Source organism: Pristiophorus japonicus, unplaced genomic scaffold (assembly GCF_044704955.1).
Source record: "Pristiophorus japonicus isolate sPriJap1 unplaced genomic scaffold, sPriJap1.hap1 HAP1_SCAFFOLD_219, whole genome shotgun sequence".
Classification (NCBI taxonomy): Eukaryota; Metazoa; Chordata; class Chondrichthyes; family Pristiophoridae; genus Pristiophorus; species Pristiophorus japonicus.
The window spans coordinates 696,204-722,343 of NW_027251897.1; the positions used below are offsets into that span (position 1 = coordinate 696,204).

General features: G+C 47.9%; 1 non-coding gene across 1 annotated transcript; it reads left to right on the forward strand.

The window, feature by feature from the left end:
• The first annotated feature begins 5,548 nt into the window (after positions 1–5,548).
• trnap-cgg (transfer RNA proline (anticodon CGG)) lies at positions 5,549–5,636 on the forward strand. Its single transcript is given in 2 exon segments — positions 5,549–5,584; positions 5,601–5,636. It is a non-coding gene; the product is annotated as a tRNA-Pro (tRNA).
• The last annotated feature ends 20,504 nt before the right edge of the window (positions 5,637–26,140 follow it).

Sequence of the window (26,140 nt, forward strand, 5' to 3'; positions counted from 1 at the left end):
AGCTCAGATGAATACGTGGCTTGAGCAATGGTGCAGCAGGGAGGGATTCAAATTCCTGGGGCATTGGAACCGGTTCTGGGGGAGGTGGGTCCAGTACAATCCGGACGGTCTGCACCTGGGCAGAATCAGAACCAATGTCCTCGGGGGAGTGTTTGCTAGTGCTGTTGGGGAGGAGTTAAACTAATATGGCAGGGGGATGGGAACCAATGCAGGGAGATAGAGGGAAACAAAAAGGAGGCAAAAACAAAAGACAGAAAGTTGATGAGGAAAAGTGGAGGGCAGAGAAACCCAAGGCAAAGAACAAAAAGGGCCATTGTACAGAAAATTCTAAAGGACAGAGGGTGTTAAAAAAACAAGCCTAAAGGCTTTGTGTCTTAATGCAAGGAGCATCCGCAATAAGGTGGATGCATTAACTGTGCAAATAGATGTTAACAAATATGATGTGATTGGGATTACGGAGACGTGGCTCCAGGATGATCAGGGCTGGGAACTCAACATCCAGGGGTATTCAATATTCAGGAAGGATAGAATAAAAGGAAAAGGAAGTGGGGTAGCATTGCTGGTTGAGGAGGAGATTAAGGCAATAGTTAGGAAGGGCATTAGCTTGGATGATGTGGAATCTATATGGGTAGAACTGCAGAACACCAAAGGGCAAAAAACGTTAGTGGGAGTTGTGTACAGACCTCCAAACAGTAGTAGTGATGTTGGGGAGGGCAGCAAACAGGAAATTAGGGGTGCATGCAATAAAGGTGCAGCAGTTATAATGGGTGACTTTAATATGCACATAGATTGGGCTAACCAAACTGGAAGCAATACGGTGGAGGAGGATTTTCTGGAGTGCATAAGGGATGGTTTTTTAGACCAATATGTCGAGGAACTAACTAGGGGGGAGGCCATCTTGGAATGGGTGTTATGTAATGAGAGAGGATTAATTAGCAATCTCGTTGTGCGAGGCCCCTTGGGGAAGAGTGACCATAATATGGTGGAATTCTGCATTGGGATGGAGAATGAAACAGTTAATTCAGAGACCATGGTCCAGAACTGAAAGAAGGCTAACTTTGAAGGTATGAGGCGTGAATTGGCTGGGATGGATTGGCGAATGATACTTAAGGGGTTGACTGTGGATGGGCAATGGCAGACATTTAGAGACCGCATGGATGAACTACAACAATTGTACATTCCTGTCTGGCATAAAAATAAAAAAGGGAAGGTGGCTCAACCGTGGCCATCAAGGGAAATCAGGGATAGTATTAAAGCCAAGGAAGTGGCATACAAATTGGCCAGAAATAGCAGTGTACCTGGGGACTGGGAGAAATTTAGAACTCAGCAGAGGAGGACAAAGGGTTTGATTAGGGCAGGGGAAATGGAGTATGAGAAGAAGCTTGCAGGGAACATTAAGACGGATTGCAAAAGTTTCTATAGATATGTAAAGAGAAAAAGGTTAGTAAAGACAAACGTAGGTCCCCTGCAGTCCGAATCAGGGGAATTCATAACTGGGAACAAAGAAATGGCGGACCAATTGAACAAGTACTTTGGTTCGGTATTCACGAAGGAGGACACGAACAACCTCCCGGTTATAAAAGGGGTCGGGGGGTCTAGTAAGGAGGAGGAACTGAGGGAAATCCTTATTAGCCGGGAAATTGTGTTGGGGAAATTGATGGGATTGAAGGCCGATAAATTCCCAGGGCCCGATGGACTGCATCCCAGAGTACTTAAGGAGGTGGCCTTGGAAATAGTGGATGCGTTGACAGACATTTTCCAACATTCCATTGAATCTGGATCAGTTCCTATAGAGTGGAGGGTAGCCAATGTAACCCCACTTTTTAAAAAAGGAGGGAGAGAGAAAACAGGGAATTATAGACCGGTCAGCCTGACATCGGTCGTGGGTAAAATGATGGAATCAATTATTAAGGATGTCATAGCAGTGCATTTGGAAAGAGGTGACATGATAGTTCCAAGTCAGCATGGATTAGTGAAAGGGAAATCATGCTTGACAAATCTTCTGGAATTTTTTGAGGATGTTTCCAGTAGAGTGGATAAGGGAGAACCAGTTGATGTGGTATATTTGGACTTTAAGAAGGCGTTCGACAAGGTCCCACACAAGACATTGATGTGCAAAGTTAGAGCTCATGGGATTGGGGATAGTGTACTGACATGGATTGAGAACTGGTTGTCAGACAGGAAGCAAAGAGTAGGAGTAAATGGGTACTTTTCAGAATGGCAGGCAATGACTAGTGGGGTACCGCAAGGTTCTGTGCTGGGGCCCCAGCTGTTTACACTGTACATTAATGATTTAGATGAGGGGATTAAATGTAGTATCTCCAAATTTGCGGATGACACTAAGTTGGGTGGCAGTGTGAGCTGCGAGGAGGATGCTGTGAGGCTGCAGAGCGACTTGGATAGGTTAGGTGAGTGGGCAAATGCATGGCAGATGAAGTATAATGTGGATAAATGTGAGGTTATCCACTTTGGTGGTAAAAACAGAGAGACAGACTATTATCTGAATGGTGACAGATTAGGAAAAGGGGAGGTGCAAAGAGACCTGAGTGTCATGGTACATCAGTCATTGAAGGTTGGCATGCAGGTGCAGCAGCCGGTTAAGAAAGCAAATGGCATGTTGGCCTTCATAGCAAGGGGATTTGAATGCAGGGGCAGGGAGGTGTTGCTTCAGTTGTACAGGGCATTGGTGAGGCCACACCTGGAGTATTGTGTACAGTTTTGGTCTCCTAACCTGAGGAAGGACATTCTTGCTATTGAGGGAGTGCAGCGAAGGTTCACCAGACTGATTCCCGGGATGGCGGGACTGACTTATCAAGAAAGACTGGATCAACTGGGCTTGTATTCACTGGAGTTCAGAAGAATGAGAGGGGACCTCATTGAAACATTTAAAATTCTGACGGGGTAAGACATGTTAGATGCAGGAAGAATGTTCCCAATGTTGGGGAAGTCCAGAACCAGAGGTCAGAGTCTAAGGATAAGGGGTAAGCCATTTAGGACCGAGATGCGGAGGAACTTCTTCACCCAGAGAGTGGTGAAGCTGTGGAATTCTCTACCTCAGAAAGTTGTTGAGGCCAATTCATTAAATATATTCAAAAAGGAGTTAGATGAGGTCCTTACTACTAGGGGGATCAAGGGGTATGGCGAGAAAGCAGGAATGGGGTACTGAGGTTGAATGTACAGCCATGAACTCATTGAATGGCGGTGCAGGCTAGAAGGGCCGAATGGCCTACTCCTGCACCTATTTTCTATGTTTCTATGTTTCTATGTAAAGGAAAGATTCCCCTGGGTAGATGGTGCTGGCTCAGGAAGCTGAGCAAGGATGTGGGGGATCAGCACTCTGACTGGGAAAGACTCGGGAATGACACGTACCGTACCATCACGGGGACACGGGGAGGAGTGAAGGTGTGTTAGAACAAGTGGTGGGAGTCTGAACAGGGAATTTACGTCTGCATGTGGTGGTCAGAGGAGATCTGTCCTGCAGGCATATCAATCGCCTTTGCCAGGCAATGGCAAGATGAGGGGAAAGGGATCGGGTGGGATTCCAGCCTACACGGGTGTGTGGTCCCACACTCCCCACTCCCAATTAACACCACCGAAGTTATAGCACGCATTAAGAAACAACTGCCCACGACCCCGCCAGTGAGAACAATAATAGAAAGGTGTCCGACCACCACCAAGTGACTCGGGAACGGATTAGTATTGGTACCAACCGAAAAGGTGTTATACCAGGGGCTACATTCTGCAGTAGCTTCAGTTATTTTAAACTTTACCGAGGTGCATATACCTGACTGGTGCCCGAAGGAAACAGAGCAGCTATACCAGGGCCTACTCAGAGAAATGTTCAAGAACTTTTATGAGTTAGAATTTGAGAATGTAGACAGAACAGATATATACATCCTGTACGCTCGGGACACCATGGGCACGGGAAGACCTAGAACGGGCACCTTGAACGAGATTTTAACTGCATATCTTGCAGAATCCTCTGTGATAAAAAGCCTGGACGATATATTACTACACATGCAGATAGATGGTCGAAAGAACCAACTGAGAAACATCATGAAAGAAGAAAACACAGGAGAAGGCTCAGAGCTACACGAGGACCAGGCTATGATGATCCATTGAAAGGAAATCGTGGCTGAGCTGGAAAAAAATGCACAGACAGGGAATGCACTCATACGGGAGGATAGGAATGCTTCTGACCAGGTTGCACAGAACGAGGTGTGTGTGCTGTACGGGGCATGGTTGTTGGGCGAGGGCCGCAACAACCTGGAGGATTTAAAACAAGGTTTAGTCCCCTACTGGATCAGTAACAAGCACCTTGCAGCCCTCCACCCGTACAGTAACTCACTAAGCCCGTGCCAGCTCGGCCTAGCTTCTGAAACTTACCCTGTCCCAGTCGATCGCGATGTTCTAATCACACCATCATGGGGATAGTACTAAGGATGTCAGTCATGGGTGGGACAGCCCTTCCCACACTGTATACAGGGTGGAGAACATTGGATTCATTCAAGGAGGTGCACATGTTCATTTCACTGCAATCCCACCCTTTGTCATAAAGTGGGAACACGCTGTGATGGGTACTGACCTCTCCGGGTGCACACATAATACTGTGTCCCCAGCACTTGAACACCTATTCTAAACCACAGTGTGGGTTTAAAGCTGCTGGTGCACAGTCTATCAACTTTACCATGGAGGTAATGGCACAAAACCATGTCCCTCCACAGGGAGCATACATCGGGGGTGGGACATATTGTGTCACCACCAGTACGCCCCACTACCAACATGGACACTTCTGGTGTCCGGTCAGTGACAGCAGTTTTTGCTTTAAACCCGAGGCAGAAGTTCAAGTGTCCCAGGAACGGATTGTCCCCATTCCTGAACCCTCCACTGTTCACCTCACTGTGAGAGAAAACATCACAAACCTGCAGGATTATGTTGTACATTTGGCGATTAAATTCCCCCACTACCCGAACAACTTACTGCTCTGCTAGCAGCTGTAGTAATCTCACAAAAACATTTCGATTCTCGAGAACAGAAAACAATTGAGATAGGGAGAAATATTCTAAAGATCACAATTCCACCTGGGTGGGACATTTTCAGAAATATAGAAGTTCCTGCTGGGATCAGAATAGCTTCCCACTTTTTGGTTGTCTGTCAACTCGCGAGTATTCTTTACTTATGGCATCTCACTTGTTGAGTGAAACGCAGAGGCCGTCAGGTCAGGCACCAAAGGTGCTGTACGCTCCCTGGCCAAACTTGGGGATCGCACAGGGAGGAGCAACACCATACTACCATGAACTCATCCTTTTTTGGCGTGGAAGCAAGTCATCCTCGTTTCGAGGGACCGCCTATGATGATGATGATGATGGATACATTAACGTCCCGACAGCTCATTGACTGCAGGAGTGGGACCATGTGGCGCTTCAGAAGACATGTCAAAAAGACAAAGTCACTGATTCCGTCTCATGTGCTCCTCCAATCAGGAATAGCAACAAACTAAAAATGCTTAATAATGGTTACACCTTATTTCCAAATAAAGTACATAGTTGGCTTGTTGGTCTAGAGGTATGATTCTCGCTTCGGGGTTGTTATTTGAAATATGCGAGAGGTCCCGGGTTCAAATCCCGGACGAGCCCTCATTTTGCCGCGAATTTTGAATTTGCATCGAACTTTTGCAAAGAAGGACTTGCATTTCTGCAGCGTCTGTCAGGAACTCATGATGCCCCAAAGTGCTTTACAGTCGTTGAGTTGCCTTTGAAATGTTGTCACGTGAGGAAAGATGTGCCCAAGTCACCTCAACTCTTTGTGAAGGAGATCATAGAATCATAGAAGTTTACAGCACGGAAGGAGGTCATTTCGGCCCATCGTGTCCGCGTCGGCCAACAAGAGGCTATCCAGCCTAATCCCACTTTCCAGCTCTAGGTCCATAACCCTGCAGGTTACGGCACTTCAGGTGCACATCCAAGCACTTTTAAAATGTGGTGAGGGTTTCTTCCTCTACCACCCTTTACGGCAGTGAGTTGCAGACCCCCACAACCCTCTGCGTGAAGAAATTTCCCCTCTAAACATTCTACCAATTACTTTAAATTTATGCCTCCTTGTTGATGACCCCTCTGCTAATGGAAATAGGCCCTTTCTATCCACTATATCTAGGCCCCTCATAATTTTATACACCTCAATGAAGTCTCCCCTCAGGATCTGTTCCATGGAAAACAAATCCAGCCTATCTAATCTGTCCTCATGGCTAAGATTCTCCACTCCCGGCAACAGACACGTAAATTTCCTCTGTATCCTCTTCAGTGCAATCATGTCCTTCCTGTAATATTGCGACCAGAACTGCACGCAGTACTCCAGCAGTGGCCAAACCTGCCCCACCGACCACATCTCTTGCATTCTATTCCTCGGATAATAAAGGCAAGCATTCCATATTGCTTCTTAACCACCTTATCGACCTGGCCTGCTACTTTCAGGGATCTGTGGACATGCACTGCCTGGATTCTGGGGAGGACCCAGCAGATTGGAAAACTGCAAATGTAATGCCCCTATTTAAAAAAGGAGGAAGACAAAAAGCAGGAAACTATAGACCAGTTAGCCTAATGTCTGTGGTTGGGAAAATGTTGGCGTCCATTGTTAAAAAAGCAGTAGCAGGACATAGAAACATAGAAACGTAGAAAATAGGTGCAGGAGAAGGCCATTCGGCCCTTCGAGCTTGCACCACCATTCAAATCGATCATGGCTGATCATTCAGCTCAGTACCCCTTTCCTGCTTTCTATCCATACCTCTTGATCCCTTTAGCCTTAAGGGCCACATCTAACTCCGTCTTGAATATATCTAACGAACTGGCATCAACAACTCTCTGTGGCAAAGAATTCCACAGGTTAACAACTCTCTGAGTGAAGAAGTTTCTCCACATCTCGGTCCTAAATGGCTTCCCCCTTATCCCTTAGACTCTGACCCCTGGTTCTGGACTTCCCCAAACATCGGGAACATTCTTCCTGCCTCTAACCTGCCCAGTACCGTCAGAATTTTATATGTTTCTATGACATCCCCTCTCATTCTTCTAAACTCCAGTGAATGCAGGCCCAGTCGATCCAGTCTCTCCTCATATGTCAGTCCTGCCATCCCGTGAATAAGTCTGGTGAACCTTCGCCGCACTCCCTCAATAGCAAGAACATCCTTCCTCAGATTAGGAGACCAAAACTGATACACAATATTCCAGGTGACGCCTCACCAAGGCCCTTTAAATCTGCAGTAAGACCTCCCTGCTCCAATACTCAAATTCCCCAGCTATGAAGGCCAACATGCCATGTGTCTTCTTCACCGCCTGCTGCACCTGCATGCCAAATTTCAATGATTGATGTACCATGACACCCAGGTCACGTTGCACCTTCCCTTTTCCTAATCTGTCACCATTCAGATAATATTCTGCCTTCACGTTTTTGCCACCAAAGTGGATAACCTCACATTTATCTACAGTATACTGCATCTGCCATGTATTTGCCCACTTACCGAACCTGTGCAAGGCACCCTCCAGCATATTAGCATCCTCCTCACAGCTCACACCGCCACCCAGCTTAGAGTCACCTGCAAACTTGGAGATATTACAATCAATTCCGTTGATTCCATCTAAATCATTGATGTATATTGTAAATAGCTGGGGTCCCAACACTGAGTCCAGTGGCATCCCACTCGTCACTGCCTGCGATACTGAGAAGGACCCATTTATCCCTGCTCCCTGCTACCTGTCTGCCAACCAGTTCTCTACCCACGTCAATACATTACCCCCAATACCATATGCTTTAATTTTGCAATCTAATCTCTTGTGTGGGACCTTGTCAAAAGCCTTTTGAATGTTCAAACACATTACATCCACTGGTTTTCCCTTGTCCACTCTGCTAGTTGCATCCTAAAAAAATTCTCGAAGGTTTGTCAAGCATGATTTCCCTTTCATAAATCCTTGCTGACTTGGACAGATCTTGTCACTGCTTTCCAAATGTGCTGCTATTTCATCTTTAATAATTGATTCCTGCATTTTCCCCACTACTGATGACAGGCTAATCGGTCTATAATTATACATTTTCTCTCTCCCTCCTTTTTTAAAAAGTGTTGTTACATTAGTTCCCCTCCAGTCCATAGGAACTGATCAAAAGTCGATCGACTGTTGGAAAATGATCACCAATGCATCCACTATTTCTAGGGCTACTTCCTTAAATACTCTGGGATGCAGACTATCAGGCCCTGTGGATTTATTGGCCTTCAATCCCATCAATTTGCCTAACACAATTTCCTGACTAATAAAGATTTCCTTCAGTTCCTACTTCTCGCTAGACCCTCGGTTTCCAAGTATTTCTGGAAGGTAATATGTATCTTCCTTCGTGAAAACAGAACTAAAGTATTTGTTCAATTGGTCTGCCATTTCTTTGTTCCCCATTATAAATTCACCTGATTCTGACTGCAAGTGACCTACGTTTGTCTTCACTAATCTTTTTCTCCTCACATATCTACAGAAGCTTTTTCAGTCAGTTTTTATGTTCCCTGCAAGCTTCCTCTTATACTCTATTTTTCCGCTCCTAATTAAATCCTTTGTCCTCCTCGACTGAATTCTAAATTTCTCCCAGTCCTCAGGTTTGCTGCTTTTTCTGGCCAATTTATATGCCTCTCCTTGGAATTAACACTATCCCTAATTTCCCTTCTTAGCCACGGTTGAGCCACATTCCCCGTTTCAGTTTTTTCTACAGACAGGGATGTACAATTGTTGAATTTTATCCATATGATATTTAAACGTTTGCCATTTCCTATCCACCATCAACCCTTTCAGTCTCATTTGCCAGTCTATTCTAGCCAATTCACATCTCATACCATTGAAGTTACCTTTCCTCAAGTTCAGGATTCTCGTCTCTGAATTAACTGTGCCACTCTCCATCTTAATAAAGAATTGTACCATATTGTGGTCACTCTTCCCCAAGAGGCCTCGCACAACAAGATTGCTATTAGTCCTTTCTCATTCCACATCACCGAGTCTAGGATAGTCAGCCCTCTAGTTGGTTCCTCGACATATTGGTCAAGAAAACCATCCCTAATACACTCCAGGTAATCCTCCTCCACTGTATTTAGAAACATAGAAACATAGAAAATAGGTGCAGGAGTAGGCCATTCGGACCTTCTAGCCTGCACCACCATTCAATGAGTTCATGGCTGAACATGCACCTTCAGTACCCCATTCCTGCTTTCTCACCATACCCCTTGATTCCCCTCGTAGTAAGGACTTCATCTAATTCCTTTTTGAATATATTTGGTGAATTGGCCTCAACAACTTTCTGTGGTGAAGAAATTCCTCCTCATCTCGGTCCTAAATGGCTTATCCCTTATCCTTAGACTGTGTCCCCTGGTTCTGGACTTCCCTAACATTGGGAACATTCTTCCTGCATCTAACCTGTCTAACCCCGTCAGAATTTTAAACGTTTCTATGAGGTCCCCTCTCATTCTTCTGAACTCCAGTGAATACAAGCCCAGTTGATCCAGTCTTTCTTGATAGGTCAGTCCCGCCATCCCGGGAATCAGTCTGGTGAACCTTCGCTGCACTCCCTCAATAGCAAGAATGTCCTGCCTCAGGTTAGGAGACCAGAATTGTACACAATACTCCAGGTGTGGCCTCACCAGGGCCCTGTACAACTGTAGCAACACCTCCCTGCCCCTGTACTCAAATCCCCTCGCTATGAAGGCCAACATGCCATTTGCTTTCTTAACCGCCTGCTGTACCTGCATGCCAACCTTCAATGACTGATGTACCATGACACCCAGGTCTCGTTGCACCTCCCCTTTTCCTAATCTGTCACCATTCAGATAATAGTCTGTCTCTCTGTTTTTACCACCAAAGTGGATGACCTCACATTTATCCATATTATACTTCTTCTGCCATGCATTTGCCCACTCACCTAACCTATACAAGTCGCTCTGCAGCCTCATAGCATCCTCCTCGCAGCTCAGACTGCCACCCAACTTAGTGTCATCCGCAAATTTGGAGATACGACATTTAATCCCCTCGTCTAAATCATTAATATACAGTGTAAACAGCTGGGGCCCCAGCACAGAACCTTGCGGTACCCCACTAGTCACTGCCTGCCATTCTGAAAAGTCCCCATTTACTCCTACTCTTTGCTTCCTGTCTGACAACCAGTTCTCAAATCATGTCAGCACACTACCCCCAATCCCATGTGCTTTAACTTTGCACACTAATCTCTTGTGTGGGACCTTGTCGAAAGCCTTCTGAAAGTCCAAATATACCACATCAACTGGTTCTCCCTTGTCCACTCTGCAGGAAACATCCTCAAAAAATTCCAGAAGATTTGTCAAGCATGATTTCCCTTTCACAAATCCATGCTGACTTGGACCTATCATATCACCTCTTTCCAAATGCACTGCTATGACATCCTTAATATTTGATTCCATCATTTTACCCACTACCGATGTCAGGCTAACCGGTCTATAATTCCCTGTTATTTCTGCCTCCTTTTTTAAAAAGTGGGGTTGCATTGGCTGCCCTCCACTCCATAGGAACTGATCCAGATTCAATGGAATATTGGAAAATGACTGTTAATGCATCCACTATTTCCAAGGCCACCTCCTTACGTACTCTGGGATGCAGTCCATCAGGCCCTGGGGATTTATCGGCCTTCAATCCCATCAATTTCCCCAACACAATTTCCCGACTAATAAGGATTTCCCTCAGTTCCTCCACCTTACTAGACCCTCCGATTCCTTTTATATCCGGAAGGTTGTTTGTGTCCTCCTCAGTGAATACCAAACCAAAGTACTTGTTCAATTGGTCTGCCATTTCTTTGTTCCCCAATATGACTGCCCCTGATTCTGACTGCAGGGGACCTACGTTTGTCTTTACTAACCTTTTTCTCTTTACATATCTATAGAAACTTTTGCAATCCGTCTTAATGTTTCCTGCAAGCTTCTTCTCGTATTCCATTTTCCCTGCCCTAATCAAACCCTTTGTCCTCCTCTGCTGAGTTCTAAATATCTCCCAATCCCCAGGTTTTCTGCTATTTCTGGCCAATTTGTATGCCACTTCCTTGGCTTTAATACTATCCCTGATTTCCCTTGATAGCCACGGTTGAGCCACCTTCCCTTTTTTATTTTTACGCCAGACAGGCATGTACAATTGTTGTAGTTCATCCATGCGGTCTCTAAATGTCTGCCATTGCCCATCCACAGTCAACCCCTTCAGTATCATTCGCCAATCTATCCGAGCCAATTCACGCCTCATACCTTCAAAGTTACCCTTCTTTATGTTCTGGACCATAGTCTCTGAATTAACTGTTTCATTCTCCACCCTAATGCAGAATTCCACCATATTATGGTCACTCTTCCCCAAGGGGTCTCGCACAACGAGATTGCTAATTAATCCTCTCTCATTACACAACACCCAGTCTAAGATGGCCTCCCCCCTAGTTGGTTCCTCGACATATTGGTCTAAAAAACCATCCCTTATGTACTCCAGGAAATCCTCCTCCACCGTATTGCTTCCAGTTTGGTTAACCCAATCTATGTGTATATTAAAGTCACCCATTATAACTGCTGCACCTTTATTGCACGCACCCCTAATTTCATGTTTGATGCCCTCAGCAACATCACTACTACCGTTGGAGGTCTGTACACAACTCCCACTAACGTTTGTTGCCCTTTGGTATTCTGCAGCTCTATCCATATAGATTCCACATCATCCAAGCTAATGTCCTTCCAAACTATTGCCTTAATTTCCTCCTTAAACAGCAATGCTACCCCACCTCATTTTCCTTTTATTCTATCCTTCCTGAATGTTGAATACCCCTGGATGTTGAGTTCCCAGCCCTGATCATACTGGAGCCACGTCTCCGTAATACCAATCACATCATATTTGTTAACATCTATTTGCACAGTTAATTCATCCACCTTATTGCGGATACTCCTTGCATTAAGACACAAAACCTTCAGGCTTGTATTCTTAACACCCTTTGTCCTTTTAGAATTTTGCTGTACAGTGGCCCTTTTTGTTCTTTGCCTTGGGTTTCTCTGCCCTCCACTTTTCCTCATCTCCTTTCTGTCTTTTGCTGTTGCCTCCTTTTTGTTTCCCTCTGTCTCCCTGCATTGGTTCCCATCCCCCTGCCATATTAGTTTAAATCCTCCACAACAGCACGAGCAAACACTCGCCCGAGGACATTGGTTCCGGTCCTGCCCAGGTGCAGACCGTCCGGTTTGTACTGGTCCCACCTCCCCCAGAACCGGTTCCAATGTCCCAGGAATTTGAATCCCTCACTGCTCAAGCCACGTATTCATCTGCGCTATCCTGCGACTCCTACTCTGACTATCCCGTGGCACTGTTAGCAATCCCGAGATTACTACTTTTGAGGTCCTACTTTTTAATTTAGCTCCTAGCTCCTTAAATTCGTTTTGTAGGACCTCATCCCTTTTTCTACCTCTGTCGTTGGTACCAATGTGCACCACGACAACTGGCTGATCTCCCTCCCTTTTTAGAATGTCCTGCACCCGCTCCGAGACATCCTTGACCCTTGCACCAGGGAGGCAACATACCATCCTGGAGTCTCGGTTGCTGCCGCAGAAACGCCTATCTATTCCCCTCACCATCGAATCCCCTATCACTATCGCTCTCCCACTCTTTTTCCTGCCCTCTTGTGCAACAGAGCCAGCCACGGTGCCATGAACTTGGCTGCTGCTGCCTTCCCCTGATGAGTCATCCCCTCAACATTACCCAAAGCAGTGCATCTGTTTTGCAGGGGGATGACCACAGGGGACTCCTGCACTACCTTCCTTGCACTACTCTTCCTGCTGGTCTTCCATTCCCCAGCTGGCTATGGACCCTTCTCCTGCGGTAAGACCAACTCGCTACACGTGATACTCACGTCATTCTCAGCATCGTGGATGCTCCAGAGTGAATCCACCCTCAGCTCCAATTCCGCAAAGCGGACCGTCAGGAGCTTGAGGTGGATACACTTTCTGCAGATATAGTCGTCAGGGACACTGGAGACGTCCCTGAGTTCCCACATGGTACAGGAGGAGCATAACACCCGACCGAGCTCTCCTGCCATGACTTAACCCTTAGATACACTGAAATTGGCAACAACAATGTTAAAAGTTACTCACTGATATAGAAGAGAAAAAAGAAAAGAGAAAAACTACTCACCAATCACTTACCCTCTTGGCTGTGACGTCATCTTTTGATTTCTTTCTACTTCTTTTTTGCCTTCTCTCCCCGCTGCAGCTGCACAGGTACGCCTCTCGGACTGCCGCCGCCTCTCGCTGCCGCTGGGTCTTTATAGGCCTCACCAACCATGCACTCCCGCCTCTCGGACTGCCGCCGCCTATCGCTGCCGCTGGGCCTTTTATAGGCCTCACCAACCACGCACTCCCGCCTCTCGGACTGCCGCCGCTTCTCGCTGCCGCTGGGCCTTTTATAGGCCTCACCAAACACGCACTCCCGCCTCTCGGACTGCCGCCGCCTCTCGCTGCCGCTGGGCCTTTTATAGGCCTCACCAACCACGCACTCCCGCCTCTCGGACTGCCGCCGCCTCTCGCTGCCGCTGGGCCTTTTATAGGCCTCACCAACCACGCACTCCCACCTCTCGGTTTGGTTAGCCCAATGTCTATGCAGATTAAAGTTGCCCATGATAACTGCTGTACCATTACACATCCGTAATTTCTTGTTTGATGCTTTCCCCAAACTCACTACTACTGTTTGGTTGTCTGTGCACAACTCCCATGAGTGTTTTCTGCCCGATGGTATTCCGCAGCTCTATCCATACAGATTCCACACCATCCAAGCTAATGTCCTTCCTTACGATTGCGTTAATTTCCTCTTTCACCAGCAACGTTACCCGACCTCCCTTTCCTTTCTGTCTATCCTTCTTGAATGTTGAATAATTCTGGATGTTGAGTTCCCAGTCTTGGTGACCCTGGAGCCATGTCTCTGTAATCCCAATTGTATCATATTTGTTAATTACTGTTGATGCAGTTAATTCGTCCATCTTATTACGAATACTCCTCGCATTGAGGCACAGAGCCAGCAGGCTTGTCTTTTTAACATACATTCTCCCTTTAGAATTTTGCTGTAATGTGGTCCTTTTTGATTTTTGCCTTGTGTTTCTCTGCCCTCCACTTTTATTTTTCTTCTTTCTATCTTTTGCTTCTGCACCCATTTTACTTCCTTCTATCTCCCTGCATAGGTTCCCATCCCCCTGCCATATTAGTTTAACCCCTCCTTAGCAGCACTAGCAAACACTCCCCTCGACATTGGTTCCGGTTCTGACCAGGTGCAGACCGTCCGGTTTGTATTGGTCCCACCTCCCCCAGAACCGGTTCCCATGTCCCAGGAATTTGAATCCCTCCCCCCTGCACTACTCATCAAGCCCCATAGTCATCTGAGCTGTCCTGAAATTTCTACTCCGACTAGCACGTGGCACTGGTTGCAATCCTGAGATTACTACCTTTGAGATCCTACTTTTTAATTTAACTCCTCGCTCCCTAAACTCAGCTTGTAGGACCTCATCCCGTTTTTTCCAATATCGTTGGTACCTATATGTACCACGACAGCTGGCTGTTCACCCTTCCCCTCTAGAATACACTGCAGCCGCTCTGAGACATCCTTGACTTTTGCACCAGGGAGGCAACATACCATTCTGGAGTCTCGATTGCAGCCGCAGAAACATCTATCTTTTCCCCTTACAATAGAATCCCCTATCACTATAGTTCTCCCATTCTTTCTCCTGCCCTCCTGTGCAGCAGAGCCACCCCTGGTGCCATGGACTTGGCTGCTGCTGCCTTCCCCTGATGAGTCATCTCCTCCAACAGTACCCAAGATGGTGAATCTGTTTTGCAGGGGGATGACACCAGGGTACTCCTGCACTATCTTCGTTCCACTGCTCTTCCTGATGGTCACCCATTCCCTATCTGCCTGAGTAACCTTTACCCGCGGAGTGACCAGCTCACTAAACGTGCTATTCACGACATTCTCAGCATCGCGGATGCTCCAGAGTGACACCATGCGCAGCTCCAGTGCCGCAATGCGGCCTGTTAGGTGCTGCAGCTGGATACACTTCCTGCACATGCAGTCATCAGGAACACTGGAAGCGCCCCTGTCTTCCCACATAGCACAGGAGGAGCATGACACGTGTCCGAGCTCTCCTGCCATGACTTAACCATTAGATTACTTAATTTGGCAACATGCCAAAGATTTCTTGCTGCTAAGAACAAGAAGTAAGACAAAGAAACAGAAAACTACTCACCACTCAACCAGCCAATCACTTACCCTCTTGGCTGTGACGTCATCCTTTGATTACTTGTGACTTCTTTCTTACTTTTGACCCGGCACCAGCTGTAGCTCGCTGCTCGCTGCTCCTCCAGCCGCTGCTCCTCCGACTGCCGCCGATCCCCGGACTCCCGCTGGGCCTTTATAGGCCGCTGCTCACACCTCCTCCGGTCACTGCTCCTCCAACTTTTGGAAAAAATTAATTCAGTCAGGCAGAGTCTGCATGGATTTATGAAAGGGAAGTCAATTTGACAAATTTGCTGGAATTCTTTGAGGGTGTAATGAACAGGGTGGATAAAGGGGAACCAGTGGATGTGGTGTATTTGGACTTCCAGAAGGCATTTTGACAAGGTGCCACATAAAACATTACTGCACAAGATAAAAGTTCACGGGGTTGGGGGTAATATATTAGCATGGATAGAGGATTGGCTAACTAACAGAAAACAGAAAGTCGGGATAAATGGTTCATTCTCTGGTTGGTAAACAGTAACTAGTGGGGTGCTGCAGGGATCAGTGCTGGGACCCCAACTATTTATAATCTATATTAACAACTTGGAATAAGGGACCGAGTGTAACGTAGTCAAAGATTGGAGGAAAAGCAATGTGTGAGGAGGACACAACAAATCTGCAAAACAACATAGCCAGGCTTAGTGAGTGGGCAAAAATTTGGCAGATGGAGTATAATGTTGGAAAGTGCAAGGTTATGCCTTTGGCAGAAAAAATCAAAGACAAGTTATTATTTAAATGGAGAAAAATTGCACAGTGCTGCAGTAACAGCGGGACCTGCGGGTACTTGTGCATGAAACACAAAAGGTTAGTATGCAGGTACAGCAATTGATCAGAAGGCCAATGGAATCTTTGCCTTTATTGCAAAGGGGATGGAGTATAAAAGCAGAGAAGTCTTGTTGCAGTTGTAAAGGAGATTGATAAGGCAAGGCCTGGAATACTGCGTGCAGTTTTGATTTCCATATTTAATACTGCTTTACTTGCTTTGGAGATGTAGAATTTACCATTATTTCGCAAAGATTCCTTGTATCTGTTTCCCTGCAGAGGAGAAGAATCCCTTTCTGGACTTTTAAAATGGAAGGACAAACTTCGGGACACAAATGAGTTTAAAGAGGAAGACGAGGCCTGCAGGGAATAAAAGGGGATGCATTCATGGAGCCCCCACAGCGTTTTAACTCATAAGAAAGATAATTTAATTTGTACCTAAATTACAGAAGCCTGAGATCCCCTAAACATCTCTGGGAAGCAGCATATCGATTTTAAGATTCTACAACATTTTGGCTGCGAAAAAAGAGTTACCGAATACATGACATGGGGCTAACCTCTGTGAAGCAAATTCGTGTATTAAGGATCCCAGATTGTCTGGGGGAACTATGCAACACCAACTCACCCCCTAATAGATAATCATATTACCAACCATTATCTAAACGACACAACTCAATCAAATTACTGCTGAACAAGCCCGACAAATTCTGACAAAGAAGAGAGCTCAAAACTAATGAGCAGCTCCCTTGAAACAAAGAGCTGGGCCAGATTTGGTGGGAGATAAGGAAGCCTTTTTGGGATATATCTATTCCCAGTTTTACAAGGAAAAGAACACAAGCAGCCGGAGGTGGTGAGTGAAGAAATGGAGTCGTGGGGAAATGTGTAAGAAATCATCAAGGACCGACCGAGCATGCGAACAGCACGAGGCCCACGAAACGGAAGGTTGTCAGCAACCAAATTGACAATCCGGGCGACCACAACCAGCGAAACTACCAACCGAAACCAACTCAGCAAAAACCGAGGAATCGACATTATTTCCACTCTACAATCTACTTCTGAACAACCAACGGGTGAGATATTACCAAAAAGGACTAATTAAAACTATTCCTAACCAAAGAAAGTGGGGACTTACACCATACATCTAAAACGCAACTTACCGCATCACCCCAACTGAAGACTACGCAGTCTGAAGTCCTCTCCTGCGTCCGGGCTACGGCTTGCCTAGAAGGCCAAGTGCAGTGAACCCCGAAACCGCGATTCACTGGTAACTGTCAAAGCGATTGGTGAGCATAGCTCCTGAACCCCCAGAGCTATAACTTAGTTAGTCAGGGGAATTGAGAGCGGGGGAGGCTAGGATAACTCGTGTAAATGTATCTGCATTCTCCTCTTTACCCCATTTAGAGTTTAAGCTGTATTCTTTTCCCCATAGGCTGTATGTTGACAATTTATTCAACGTGTTGTACCCCTTAGTGTCTATTGCTATTACTATTATGTGTGTGTTATTAAAGATGTGCCTTTTACTTCCTTTTAAACACAATAAAGCCATACCTGCTTCCTATCTTGAAACCAATTGTTTGCCCAAGTCTGTCACAGCCCCTTTATAATTCAAGTGTCTGGAACCAAGGGTGTGGGAGCGATTCATTTAAGGGCAGAAGGGAAAACTGACCCTCCGAATACCACCGCTTACATAATGGTGACCACCAAGGGCCTCTGGGGCAAGGGACGTGATAAGAGAGAGAGTGGTTTCATGAAAAGAAGCAAAAAGGAAGAAGAAATTTACTCTTATGTGTTTAAGAGGGTAAATGTGGCGAAGGAGTGGTGACTCGATCTATTGTCTGATGAGCGTCCAGAAGATGCTGCAGCTCAATGGACCGAGAGCAAGGACCATAAAAAGTCAAAAGAGAAGGCGATTTGGCTAATTTGCCTTCAGCGATAGATCCGGCTTCTCGATGAGGAGAATGAGAAATTAAAGGGAGTATTGAGGCAGGCAGAAGAGAGGTCCAGTGCAAGGGACACAGTCGGGGAAAGGCTGTGGACTGAGGTGGGACAGTGAAAGGAAAGTAGAGAGCTCACTAAAGAAAGGCACAAAACCAACTGGACCTTTTACAGTGTCAGATTATTGAAGCCAAGAATAGCGAACTTGCATTACGGGAATATAATTCCTGCCTCGCCAAGCAAGTTAAAGATTATGGGGAGAGGGTGAAAGACATTCAGGAAGCCTATAAGGTAGCCAGTACCAGGGAATTTGAGGCTGGTGACCATGGCCCCCGCCAGCAGCTGATCCAAGGCTTGAACCTTGCTCTATCCCGGGCTAAAGGCATGGTGTGCCTGATAAACCCGGGTTTAGCCCAGGAATACCTGGTAGAGCAAGGAGAAACCCCGCAGTCACCGCCTGCAGCTCCCGGGAATAGCCCAGAGCAGCGGGGGTGTCAACCAGAGTGCAGGGCAGGTAACAATTGCGAACGACCAACAACGGCGGGCTCGAGTTTTAAATCGGTTTGGTAGCAGGGGGAAGCAGGCAAGCCAATACAAGGAGGGCTGGAGCCAGAGCCAATGCACTCGGTCCGGCAGGAGACGTTTGGCCCACCTGGTGCAAATGGGGCAGCAGGAGCCCTAGTAAGCAATTTCATAGCCCCCATGACACCCAAAAACTGAGCGCTATGATCGGCCACCTAATTAAGCTCACCCAACAGGGGGATCCCTCGGTACACTTCCTGGAAGTGGAACACACAGAGGATATTAACGGGTGCAATGATTCAGAGCAGGCTAAGCTGTTGCTCCTCTCACGAGACACCAAGCTGTGCCATTCCCTCTCGGCGGACAGCAGAAAGGGGCGAAACACGTAAGCTACGTTTGAGGAGGAGGTTCTAGATGCCATGGGTATGAACGACGGGAGTCCTTTCTCCCGAGTGGAGAAGAGAGTGCAGCTCCATGGGGAGACTCCACAGGCTTTCGCCGACAGGTTGTGGCCGGTCTCCGAAAGGGCCTGTAGTGGGGTCTTGACCGGGCCCACCTGGCCCCTAACGAGTTGGCTCACTGGCTCCGCAGCCTGGTGGCAAACAGCTTACCTGGAGTAAAGGCAAAAGCCCAGGTCTGGTTCGATCCAAGAGATCCCAGAACCACCGAGGAGACAGTGGTCAGACAGTTGACCCTGGCTTACCGGAACGGGAAAGTCCATCAGATTAAACCCAGCCAAGGCAAGAGAGAGTGGCATCAGGAAGGTGGGAATCCTCCCCACAAAGGGGGTGAATGTTTTGGGTGTGGGAAAAGTGGGCACTGGAGGAAGGACTGTAGGAACCCATGGAAAGAGACTCAGGGAAAGGCCACTTCAGACCCAGCCAGTAAGGCCGGGGCAGGAACACCCGACTCATATGAGACACTCGTAGCCACCCTACAGACACTTATAAATGGACTGGGAGCAGTAGCTACTGCAACCGGTACAGTAGCCGGTACGGTAAATTCCTCTGCTCCAACCCACCCATGTGTATGACTAGAGCCAGCGCAGCCTGTGTACCTGTGCTCCCTAGAGTACGATGCCTGGAAGAGACCATGCGTTACAATGGAGGTGGAGAAAGTGAACGGGACCTACCTGCTAGATACTGGTGCTTCCTGCACCCTTGTACATGCAGATAAACCGGCTACCTCACCTCTATCGAACGGGGTCCCGTACAGTCTAGTGGGGTTCACAGGCAACGAGCAAACTGGTTCTTTTCCCATCCCGCTCACCATTCAGTTGGGGACACTCAAAACCAAATGCAAGTGTGTCCTGATGAAATGGGAGCAGGAGGGAAAATGTATCCTGGGGCCTGATTTTATCATTAGCCACTTGATCCTTTTGGATCTGAGGAACCACTGTCGATGGGGAGCCATAGAGACAGACATGGAAAGTGAGCTGGCGGTGATCCCAGAAAAAGAGGCCAAGGGAACGTTGTGTACCGTGAAGCCAAAGGAGAGTTATGACTTGGTATTACTGGTCAGTAACACCCCAGTGGAGTACCAGGCATATGTACGGGCACACCTTGCAGTATTCGCCACCCACAAACATGACTGTGGCAGGGTAACGGGGGTGGAACTTAGTATAGAAGGGGACCCCATGACCCAACCACAAAAGCAATATAACTTCCCCAGGGAGGCAGAGGTAGTCCTGACAACGGCGCTGGGATCACTGGTAGAGCAAGTGGTGTTAAGAGCGATAGCAACCCATGTGAACTCTCCACTGTGGCCGGTTAAGAAACCGGACCACTCATGGAGGGCCACCGTGGACTATCGAGTGCTAAATAAGAATATCCCTGCCTGTGCACACACTGTAGCAGCCGTTGCAGACCTCAGAGGGAGTATTCCAGCATCCGCGACCACTTTCATGGTGTTGGACATTTAAAATGGGTTCTGGTGCATTCTTTTAAATTGGGAGGACCAGTACAAGTTCGCCTTTACCTTTAAGGGCCAACAATACACGTGGAAATGTCTTCCCCAAGGCTTCCACAACAGTCCCTGCATTTTTCCCCAATGCATGGCGAACTGTTTAAAGGGCTTTAGCAGACCCCAGCAGTTGGTGCAGTATGTGGATGACCTGCTCCTGTTCACCGATCAGGGGGAGGAGCATGGCCCACTGCTTGCTGAGCTGCTGGAGCTGCTAAAAGAAGGAGGGTTTAAAGTAAACCCGAATAAGGAACAGATCGGCCAGAAGGAAGTCAAATTCCTGGGGCTGACTGTGCGCGGTGGGGAACGGGCCATAGACAAGACTAGAAGGGAGGCAGTACAGGAGTTACCAGCCCCCAACACAGTGACAGGGGTAAGATCCTTTCTAGGGCTCACTGGGCACTGCAGAGACTTCATTGAGGATTATGCAGCCACCGCAGCCCCTCTGCTCAGGCTCCTACACAAGGGGGTAGAGTGGGACTGGGATGAGGGTTTGTGAGGCAGCATTTAATCAGCTCAAGAAGGACTTGCAGACCGCGCCAGCCTAGAGCGATAGATGTAGGAAAGGAGTTTTTCCTGGAGATGGCAGCCAGCGGGGACAGTTTGAGCTCAGTGCTGCTTCAAGAGCGGCACGGCCAGCTGAGACCGGTGGTTTACTCCTCCAGGATCCTCACAGATGTGGAGAAGGGGTACTCCAAATGTGAGAGACACCTCCAAGCCACACATTGGGCTGTGAAAAGATCCTTGATCTTCACGGGAGGGTCTCCTCTTACTCTCCTAACCCACCACACACCTACTCAGATGCTCCTCGATGGGATGATTAAGGATGGGACGGTGAGCAGTGCCCGCATTGCTCGCTGGACCCAGCTCCTCTCCCAGATGGACCACAGAGTAGAAGGCCCCCATGAGCCAAGGCTCGCAGCCAACCTAATCTACCCAGGGAAAGCCCACAGGTGCGCCGTAGAAGGGGTATGGGAGGTGAACATTTGCCTTCGGGCTGGGTTACACCCTACAGGCCGGGACATCTACGTGGACGGGTCCAGCATGGTATCTGCTGGCAAACGACTCACTGAGTGTGGAGCCCATGACCCAAGGTCAGGTATTGCCCGGGTAATCAAGCTCCGCAGCTTCATGAGCACCCAGCATGCTGAACTGTCCGCCGTAATGCACGTGGTGTCCCACCCCGAGGAATTTCCTACCCCGTACACGATTTGCTCGGAGAGTATGTTCACCTGCAATTCGTGTACAGAGGACCTGGCTATATGGTCCCGTCGCGGATACACGTCCGCTGACGGGAGACCCCTGACAATCAAGCCCCTGCTGGAGAAAATCTTGACAGCGGTGGGGGAAGAAGGAAAGGTCTACATACATAAGGTGAAGGACCATTCAAAAACCGAACCCCATGCAGAGGGAAACCAACAGGCTGACAAACTGGCCAAAGAAGGTGCCCGCACGGGAAAGTTCTGGGACCCCTATGACACCGGCCGCATAGCAGCGGTCAAGAATAAGAACAGGGCAGTAGAGAGTACAGGGATAGCTTTGGCCTCGGACTTAAAAACAGTTCAGGCACAGGACCCGGTCCTGAAAGCTGTCCTGAACGCGCTAGCTAGAGGAGAGAGAGTAGAAGGTCCGTACGGCACAGCAGCCATTACCGTTAAGGAAGGCCTGCTGTTTAAAGAGGGACAATGGGTCGTGCCACAGCAGCACCAGAGGGAATTCCTAAAACTGGCCCATGAGGGTCCAGGAGCGGGACACCCCGGGCCTGAGACCACCTGGCAACGTGTGGAACAGGCAGGATGGTGGCCGGGACTCAGGGAGGATGTCCGTGGGTTCTGTGCGAACTGCCTGGTGTGTCTGCGAACAACCCTGACCCCCAGAAAAGGAAGGTGTCCCTAGGACACGTCAGGAGGGTAGAGGGACCATGGCAGTCAATCCAAATTGACTGCATCGGGCCCCTACCCACCGCCCAGGGAGGCTACAAATACTGCCTAGTCCTGGTGGACGTGTTCTGAAAATGGGTTGAAGCCTTCAACTGCCGAACAGCCACCGCACTAGGGACAGCTAAGATTCTAGTGAGGGAAGTATTCTCCCGGTGGGGACTCCCACAGTATGTGGAGTCGGACCAGGGGAGCCATTTCACCGGGCAATTATTGCAGGCAACCCTTAACGTGCTCGGCATTGAGGGGAAATGGCACATTGCCCACAATCTACAGTCATCGGGTAATGTGGAGCTTTTAAACTACACCATTAAAGAAAGGCTGCGGAAGGAGACAGGAGACTCACCCCAAAAGTGGGTGGAGGTCTTACAGTTGGTCCTAATGGGGATCAGAGCCAGCCAGTCAAAGAGCACGGGGTATTCCCCATGCGAGCTCATGACTGGCCGGATCATGCGGACCCCCACCCATGTCCTAGCCCCGGTGCTCACAGAAGGTCAGCTCAGAAAGGTGAACTGGGACTAGTTTCTCAGGAACGTGTTTGAACACCTCAAACAGATTCACTGGCAGGCTGCTAGTAACATGGGCAGACAGCATCAGAGTAACCGATTGCTGCTAGAACCCAGCAAACACCACGAATGGGAGATAGGAGGCCAGGTCATGGTGAGGAACCATGCTCGGGTCGGGGTTTGTGAAGCATTATATATGGGGCCATACAGCATTGTCGACAAGGCAAGCCCGATGGTCTATGCCATAAAGCTGCCCCGCTGTACTAAGTGGTTCCACATCAACCAGTGCAAGCTCTACAACCCAGGGTCAGACAAACTTGGAGGGCATCCGGGAGGGGTGAACCGTCCTCAGGACAGGGACCCTCCGTTGTCCGCCCCCGACGGTGGAGGGCCCACAGGGAATGTGGCAGGCTCAGAAACCGTGCCTATAGGGACGGTGAATTGCAGTACTGGAGGGGCTATCCCACCCATCGTTTGGGATTCGGACGCACCCCCAGTAACCCAAGCCCTGAGAAGGACCCTCCGTACACCACGGCCAAAGATACCGTGGTCACCGGCATCAAAGCCTCAGCGATTCTACCCTAGGAGAAGGGCAGCCTGACAGGAAAGGCCGACGGTCAGAAGTACAGAGGCCACTCAGAGAAGGGACCCCCAGCCAGCCGCCTCCAGCAGTGAGGGTCTCACAGGAGCAGCAGCATCGAGCTGGCCCAGAGACAAGGGTCTCCTGCTCACCGGCTGCGGGGAAACCCTAGCATCCAGGCGGCTATCAGACCGCACCAGGCATGGGCCTGACAGGGACTAACCAGGCCACCCGGAGACGGGTGGCGGATGTACATAGCTCTAATTTTTAGTCTAAGGTAGCTGACTGCACCATTTTACATTTTAAGGTTTAGTTTAGAACTGAGGGTAATGTTGCAGTAATGTTTAGGTGATTGTTTTGAGTTTGTCTTGTGTGTCAGCCAGCCTGAGAGCAGTTCTCAAGGGCAGGATCCAGACATTACCAGGTGATGGACAAACCTCAGGAGACCAATTGATGTTGTTTAATTTTAATCTATGTTCTTCCTTCTGTAATGTGGTTGTACGTTGACTACATGCTGGTGAATATAATGTAATTGAAATGAAATGTAACTGTGCTGAAATGCAATTATAGGGATGGAACCCCCTCCAAGCTGGGAGGGTGTAAACGTAAAAAGTTTGTACCTGTAAAGGGAAAAAAGTGTATCTGTGGTGATGTTGCATAAGTGTAATGCATATTTTGGTATTAGTTTTGTTAATTTACAGCGACGGCTATTTCTTGAGAGCCAGGAACTTTGCTCACCTGTAAGATGATACCATAAATGACATGGTATCACAGGGGGGGAATGTAGAATTTAACAATATCTCGCAAAGATGCCTGGTACCTTTCCCCGGCAGAGGAGAGGAATTCCTTTCTGGGCTTTTAAAATGAGTTTAAAGGGGCAGACGACGCCTGCAGGGGATAAAAGGGAATGCATTCATCGAGACCGCCCCCCCCTACAGTGTTTGGACTCATAGGAAAGAGAATTCAAAATGGACCTAAATTTCAGAAGACTGAGATCCCCTAAACATCGATGGAAAGGAGCAGATCAATTTTAAGATTCCACAACATTTTGGCTGCGAAAAAGAGTGACCGAGTACAGAAGGTGGAGCTAAACTCTGTGAAGCAAATTCATGTATTAAGGATCCCAGACTGTCTGGGGGGAACTATTCACCCCATAAGAGATAATTGAATTACCCAATCAAGCACAATGGAAATCATGGCCAGTAAACTGGACAATCCTCAAACAATGCAAAACCAGTGATAGCACATTCTCACACCCTAATCGAGTTACTGCCGACAAAGGAGACATTTGAAAATCAATGGACAGAACAGTTTAAACAGAGCCCAAGAGATTTGATGGGAGATAACAAAGCCTTTTTTGGGGCATATATCTATCCCCCAGTTTTACAAGGAAAAACTAACAGAACACAGACTGGAACTCGCACTGACTCGAACAAGGACATAGACTGGAACACAGACACAGACGCAAGCAGCCTACTTCCTCTACAGTGAAGAAATGGAACAGTGAAGGAAACTACCAGAATTCATCAAGAACTGACCGAGCACGAGGCCCACGAAACGGAAGGTTGTCAGCAACCAAACTGACAATCACTCTACAATCTATTTCTGAACGACCCAACGGGGGAGAAATTACCAAAAGGGACTAACTAAAACTATTCCTAACCAAAGAAAGTGGGTACTTACCCCATACATCCAAAACGCAACTTAGCGCATCAACGGACGCACCCCAACCGAAGACTACGCAGTCCGAAGTCCTCTCCTCTGTCCGGGGTACGGCTCGCCGAGAAGGCCAAGTGCAGCGAACCCCGAAACCACGAATCACCGGCAACTGTCTAAAGGGATTGGTGAGCATAGCCCCTGAACCCTCAGAGCTATTACTTAGTTAGTGAGGGGAATTGGGAGGGGGGAGGCTGGGATAACTTGTGTAAATGTATCTGCATTTTCCTCTTTACTCCATTTAAAGTTTAAGCTGTATTCTTTTCCCCACAGGCTGTAATTTGACAATGTATTCAATGTGTTGTACCCCTCAGTGTGTATTGGTCTGTGTGTGTTATTAAAGGTGTGCCTTTTACTTCTTTATAAACACAATAAAGCCATACCTTCTTCCTTCCTTGAAACCGATTGTCGGTCCAAGTCTTTTACAGTCCCTTCATAATTCCAGTGTCGAGAATCAAGGGTGTGGGAGCGATTCGGAACCGCTCATATAAGGTCAGAAGGGCAAGCTGACCCACTGAAAACCACCCCTTACACTGCCGGCCACAACTCCTTCATAACCGATCTTATTCCTCTCACTACTTCTTTACCCATGGATTCCTCGTGAGGTTGTGGTGACCTGAAATTTCTAAAATCTTAATTTAAAACTAGAACTCTTCAACATTCTTAAACTCATATCGTGCTATTATATACATCTGCCACCCGTCTCCGACTGGCCAAGTTAATCCCTGTTCTTCTCCTTCCCTTATTCAGCCTCTGGTTTGCCTGTGTGGCCGGCGGTAAGGCGGTCTGTACCGCAGGACCCAGAGTGTTCTGACTGGAGGTGTGCCTGAGTCGCACATTATCGGGGGAATGGCCCCTCTGGGGCAACAACACACTCCACCTTTCGGTGTGGCTGCTGAG